Below are 6,983 nucleotides of genomic sequence, written 5' to 3' on the forward strand. Positions count from 1 at the left end.
GCAATTTCAGTATCGTTACAACCTCTGGGCAGCTCCCCAACCCCCTGCTGAACAATGTCTTGTTTCTGCTGTGTCCAATGTCACACAAACTGCCAGAAAAACAAGTGAGGAGACTTCAGCAATAGCAGCACTGCCTCTGATGAAGAGCCAGCATGCACAGGCAGAAAGTGTGGGTCAAACATGTATCTATTAACTTGTTTTCTAGAGAGTAAGGTCCCAGCCAGCTCATCGTGGCTGTCTTGAGGTTCTTCTGCTGTGCCCATCGTTACTTTCATTTGAAGCAGGTGACAGGGGAAGAGCTGTCCCCTCCACAGGACAGTGCTGTGAGTTTTTCTTGTGCCAGCACTGTGTGAGCATCACAGGGCAGCACTTCATTCTTGCTGTAATCCCATCCTTGCTGTAGGGTGAAAAATCCCAAACTGGTATGGAACTGCTGGCAGGGAATGGGGTGTGAATTACTTTGTACTCCAGCCTGTATTAGTTCAGCTTCTGCATTCCCATGGACCCATGAATCCCAGTCAATGTTTCACAGAACCACCTGGCTTTAGATTATCTCACAGGATAACTTCATCAGGCTAAACTAATTAGATAGGGAACAGAAATGGGCTAATAGGGTATGTCAGCCTCTAAGAGAAAAGTATGAGAGCCTGGAGTTAGAAGTTTGGGAAATGAGTAAGAGAGATTCTTGACAGCAAAGAAATAATTCAAGCTGAGGTTTCAGCAGCCTTATTAGAAGCTACAGGCTGAAGAACTGGCAAGACCTGAAAACCTGTCTTACATGGTAGCTCAGGCTAGGTAACCTCATTGCCCTTGATCTCACAGACAGCACTGAGAGCTCTCAAATGCCTCTGCAACTCCAGCTTTGACTGTGATACTCCATGTGCCTGTAGTTCCTGTAACTATGAATCTCTGTGTACATAAGGTTTGTACCCTGTAAATACATGCTGAGATCCAGCCTTTTCAGTCTGTTTTGCTGTACTTTGTGTCTGGGGGTAGTTTTGTTGTTGTTGGCTTAGGTTTTGTGGGGGTTTTTGTTTCATTCTCTGCTCTTGGCTCATAAGCTGTTTGCCAAATAAAGGCAGTTGCTTTGGGCTTGATTGTTTTGGTCAGGTGAACTAGCAGCACTTTTTTCTTGTGGGCCTCTGCAAATGGATTCAGATAAATAAATTCAGCCCCCTTCAAACCCAAAGGTTGAGCATCATTTTCACCACAATCCTCCCTGCAGAGCATTGTCATTCAAACACCCCCCCATTAAAATTCAGTAGTGTTACTTTCTTGAGGGTCTGTGAGAGACAAACCAAACAGGACGTTACCTGGCTGAGGTGGCAGGCTGCAATAAGCAGGACAATTAGTATATTGCCCAGCCTGGAACAATCTACAGCTGGGGTAGGTGCAGCTGTGCCCAGTATGAACTGAGTGGCTGGGCTTTGCTCGTGTTGCAGTAGTGCCTCCTGCTTCACAAGCATCCACTGGTAAGGAGTTGATACACTGGTCATCTTTCCCTTATGAAGTGTGAGGTTAGAATCTTCTGGGGTGTCTGTTGAAAGCTCAGGGTGCAATTTTTATCACTCTGTTTCCCCCTTGGAGGGGGTTTGTGCAGTTAGAGGCACAGAGGGAGTTCTGTGTGGGGTGCCTGGCTGGGAGCGGGGCCCCAGGCCTGTGTTGGGAGCGCTGCAGCCTTCTGCCCTGCCAGGGGACAGGAGAGAACACGATGAGCATCTGTCTGCAGTGCCTGTCAGGAAATGCCTTGCAGGGTGGGCGTGGATGGATTTGCCTTTGGTGCTGACTGGAATGGGCCCTGTGTCAGTTTGGTGAGGCTGTGCTGCTGAGACGGCTTCTTTAAGCAGCAGTTAGAGTTCTCTGCCAGCCTAAACTATAAACAACGAGCAATTCCAGCCCAAAGTCGTGGCTAGAGATAGTCACAGAGCCTCTGAGAATCACACAGAGCAGAAAACAACCCGGCAGCAGCTGCATTTTGCCACCGGAGGAGGGAGAAGATGTACCGAGCTGTGCAGACACCAAGGCCTGGACAGGGTGGGGAGGAGGCGGCCCAGGTGCCGGAGAGAAAGATGCCCCTGCAGCCCCTGGGGAAACCCATGGGAAAGGCCCAGACCCCACCTGCAGCCCGTGGAGGGGCTCCAGGCTGGGGGGAGCAGGTGGGGACACAGAGGAGATGCTGTGACCCTACGTTGGAACAAGCCCCTGCCAGCACTTGCAGCCATGAGGAGAAACAGAGACACAGAGATGAGAGAGAGAGAGATTTGCACTGAACAGGTTTGCTGGGGGCGGCTGGTGACCCCGCAGAGGACTGGGGCTGAGAGACACTGTGACTCATGACTGCACCCATAGCAGTGACCCACGCCAGGGGTGCCCTGGGGAAAGGATTCACGTTGGAGAAGTTCATGGAGGACTCTCTCCTGTGGGTGAGACCCCCACAGTGCAGCAGGGGGAGGGTGTGGAATGAATGGCCTCCCCCCTCCCCCTACCCCAGCCGAGAAGGAAACCAACTCACAAGGGCCTGACCAAAGCCCCATCTCCCAGTCCCTGCCCCCCTGTGCTGCCATCGGGGGGAAGAAGGGAGTGAAATCATGACTAGAGTGAAGTCTGCTAAGAAGGGAGCGGGGAGGGAGGTCAGAGGTGTCTTAAGATCTGAAAGAGGAAAACAGCTCATGAAGAAGTAACCGAGAACCCCATTTTCTCCCAGTCCCTGCCCCCCTGTGCTGCGAGCGGGGGGAAGAAGGGAGCAAGATCAGGGCTAAAGGGAAGTCTGCTTAGAATGGAGGGGTGGGGGGAAGGTGCCACTGAGAACCCCATCTTCCCCAGTCCCTGCCCCCCCTGTACTGCGAACAGGGGGGAAGAAGGGAGCAAAATCCTGACTAAAGTCTGCTAAGGGAATGGTGGGGGGAAAGTGTTTTAAGATCTGGTCATGCTCCCAACTCTGGTTTCTTTGCTGTTCTTTGTAGTTGTAGTGTGTAGTGTAATAACATAGAGTAGTTTTTCTCTTCTTCACTTCGTGTTGAGTCTGTTTTGCCCACGTCGTTGCTGACAGAGTGATCTCTCCCTGTCCTTATTTTGACTCCTGAGCCTCTTCATGTATATTTTCTCCCCTGTCCAACTAAGAAGGGGAGTAATAGACTGATTTTGGTGGGCATCTGGCTTCCAGCCAGGGCTAAACCACCACAGGCCCGTTTAGGATTCTCAAGCAGAGGGCCCTTCCCAAATTCAGCAGCCTGAAGCCAGCTCCAGCCTTTCTTCTCCCTGGTAAGTGATTCTCTGCTGAGACTCTGCTTGTCAGAGGGGGGTTCTAAAATCCCCCTGAGTGGTTAAGAATAGAACCTGAAACTTTCACACAGCACCAGTCCACTCCTGTGCTCTAACAGTGGGTGTTTCTCACACAAATGCCTTTCCTGACTGAATTTTCTCTGGCACAGTGAGCAGGAGAATGACTGAGCTTCCTGATGCTTTTGGGAGCCTGTGTGGATGGGAAGGGCTCAGGTAAGCAGCTTGAAAGGCTGTTGATAATGAGCTTTTCATTAGATGTAGGAACTTGGAATGCTCGACGCCTTTCAGGTGTGTGTCTGTGTGAGGGAAGAAGTGGACTATTTCCACAGGAGGCAGGAGATGAGGTAGAGAAGCACTAATCACTGGGCTATTTGGTAAATGCCACACCCTTTCCCTCCCCCATGGTTTCTGTGCTAGTTCAAATTCACAAGACAAGCTAGAATAACACACACCAGCTTAGTGTCTAAACCTGATCTGAATACAAGGGTAGTCAGAAGTTATGAAAGCTGCTCCAAGTCTTGGTTAACAAGCTGATTAAGTTCAGAAGATGCTGTGCCCAGAGCATCATGGAAATATGTTCTGTCCAAGGGATGAGTAAATGAAATGGGAAGACTCAGTAGGAGAGTTTGAACTCCTTTTACTGTCATCATCTGTTGAAGGCCAGACCTAATTGGCAGCATTTAAGGCCAGACTCCAAAGGGCTGTGAAGGTCTTTTACCTCCTGTGGTCCCTCCAGGAATTAGTGTGAATGAGGGAGCACAGGGCAGGGAACACTGGCTGGATGCAGCCAGCTGGCTGGAGAGATGGGGGTGCACGTGATCATATGGGATGGGGAAGGTGCCTGCAGAAACAGCCTGGAAAATTGGACCATGGGATAGAAGACAGTGGCCATGAGGGTGAGTGTCATCATGCGAGGCCTCTGCCACGTGTGGTGCTCTGCTTAGTGATCGTAGTCAGGCTTGTGGCCTCTCTTGTTGTTAATGCTTTGAATGAGAATGTTCCTTGTAAAGAACTCTACAGCTGCCTGGAGTTCAGGGTACTTTTTCAGCAGGCTGTTCCAGTCCACATGGGAACTGGCTGTAAACTGTAATATAGCTTGTAATGCAGATTAAAATGCAGAATATCCTTTTAAAAGGATAGACAATGGCAGGACAAGGGGGATGGATTAAAACTAAAGGAGGGAAGGGTTAGATGAGATATTAGGAGGAAGTTTTTTTACAGAGAGAGTGGTGAGGGGCTGGAACAGGCTGCCCAGAGAGGGGGGTGGGTGCCCCATCCCTGGGGGTGTTCAAGGCCAGGTTGGATGGGGCCCTGGGCAACCTTGTGTAGCTCCAGGCCTGGAGGTTGGTGTCCCTGCCTGTGGCAGGGGTTTGGAGCTCTGTGATCCTTGGGGTCCCAGGCTGGGATTCTGTGATTCTGAACTAGACTCATGTTGCCAGGGCTCGGGGGGTGGGGGTTGTGTGTAATGTGCAGCATGAGCAGGGAATGGTTGTTGAGAATTTAAAAGCAAAGTGTTAAAAATGGTTTCTAACACCACTCAGGGTGTGCTGGTGCCTCCCCAGGCCTGAGGGGGCTGTTCCTGGTGTGTAACCAAAAAACCAAGTCTTGCCCCCGGCCTTTGGGGGCAGGGACAGGATGTCCCTATTCTCAGACCCCCTGTTGCTGTTTGTTTTCTGACCTTGGAGGCATTTTTGCTTCTGTCTGTCCCTGTTCAGCAATGTCTCCCTTTGCCAAGGCAGAGACTCTTCTGCACTGAGATGCTGGGCCTGTGCTGGGTGTCCTGGTGAGCTCCTCTCAGCCCCAGCACAGCTTCCAGAAGGGGTTACCTGGCAGGTTCTGACAGGCAGGGGGGGAATCTCTGCAATTGGGATTTTAGAAAAATAAATGACAGCTGAACCAGCATCAAGGGAGGAAACCACAGAAGCTTCTCACCTGGCTCCTGTCCTCCCAGATGTGTTCACAACAGCTGTACCACGTCCAGCATTGATGCTAAATGGCCTGTTTTATGTTATGTGTGTGTAAGTTATGTACCCAAATCACCTCAAATCTCTGGAGGTTCTGTAGCAGAGACTGAACTTAAGAACACAAAGTAACTGCTAAAGCAGGATAAAGGGTTGTGACTGTGAAAGGAAGTCACTCCCCCCCCCCCCACCTGCCAACCCCTCAAACCATCAGCTGCTCAGAACTAGAGCCCAGAAGCTCATGCAGAGTATCCCCTCAGTGCATCACGCCACACTGGAAGGTGGCTGCTTCCTAGGGCTTCATTTGCTTCATTTCTTGCAAAACTGACAGTGTGGTGGCTGAGGGAAATGCTGTGATGTATCTGGGTGTTAGTAAAGCCTTGGCCATGGCTTCCCACATCATTCACTGGAGAAACTGGCTGCTCAGGGCTTGGATGGGCATATTCTGTGAGGGGAGGAACTGGCTGGGAGGGGTAGGCCCAAAACATGGGGGTGAACAGACTTGGACCCAATATGGGGGGTTGTGGGGGGGGTTGTGTCACAGCTCAGCACTGCAGCCAGTTCGCTTCAGGGTCTCAGTGATCTGGACAAGGGGCTCTGGGGCACCTCTGGGGACGTTGGCAGTGGAGGAGTGTTGCTCTGGAAGGCAGGAAAGCTCCCCAGAGGAGCTGCAGAGTCTGAGGCAAACTGTGTGCAGCTCAGCAAGGCTGAGGGCTGTGTCCTGCCCCTGGGGCCCAACCACCTGAGGCAACGCTACAGTTTGGGGAAGAGGGGCTGGGAGAGGACCTGGGGTGCTGGTTGTGCCCCCTCCTGGGGCTGCTGCAGTCAGTGCACAGGGCTGTGCTGGCAGCTCTGCATTAACAGTGCTGAGTCTGCAGCAAACAGCCAGTGCTGTGAGGCTGGGTCACCAAGCCTGCAGTGAATCAATAAACTGCCTTCAGAACACACACCAGGGGATAAACATTTCAAAGCTGAGCTAAATTTCATGTCTTTATTTCAGCTTAAGCATGGGACAGGGCTTGAGTTCCATTGCTTCACTCTGTTCAACAGCTGCACACTCTTGGTCCTGTCTGGTTATTTTGGCTGCTGCTGTGCTTTACAGCACACTGCTCCCTGACAGGCTACACTGACCCAGTGCCTGGGAGGCTTCCACAGCCCAGGGTGAAAGCCAGGCAGGGATCTTGCAGGTGTCACCCTGCAGCTGGCTCTGAGACACTCAGACTTTACCAGGTGAGAAAGAACAATCATACAATTCAGTATGAGGCTCTGAGCAGGGAAAGGTTTATGGATCAGGTTCTAATTCACCACACAGTTTCAGACAACTCTATTAATATAGAGGTTTATTTTTTCCCCAACCTTTGGCTCCTGGGACACCATTAAGCTGTACAAACCCAGTGACTGTGAACATACAATGTTACAGCTACACCTTGGCAGCTTTGAAGTCGCATTTTCAGAGTACTGCTGGCTTCCTCTCTGCACTGAACACACCCTGCTGCAATGCAGCCAGCTGTGACACGCTGTCTGTCAGTGAAAAAACTCACTGACATGGCTATTTTCAGCACATCAGAAGGCTGCTCTAACACAAGAAACTTCTTCCCCAGTGTTAGAACTCAGGACAGGATGGGCTGATGGACACAGCCGAGGCAGAGTGTGCTGGCAGCTGCTGACCTGTGTTGCCCCCACCCAGAAGTGCAGCACTCTCACTCTTAGAAACACAGCAGAAGAAATTCAATTGCATCC

Source organism: Gallinula chloropus, assembly GCF_964237585.1.
Source record: "Gallinula chloropus genome assembly, chromosome: 20".
NCBI lineage: Eukaryota > Metazoa > Chordata > Aves > Gruiformes > Rallidae > Gallinula > Gallinula chloropus.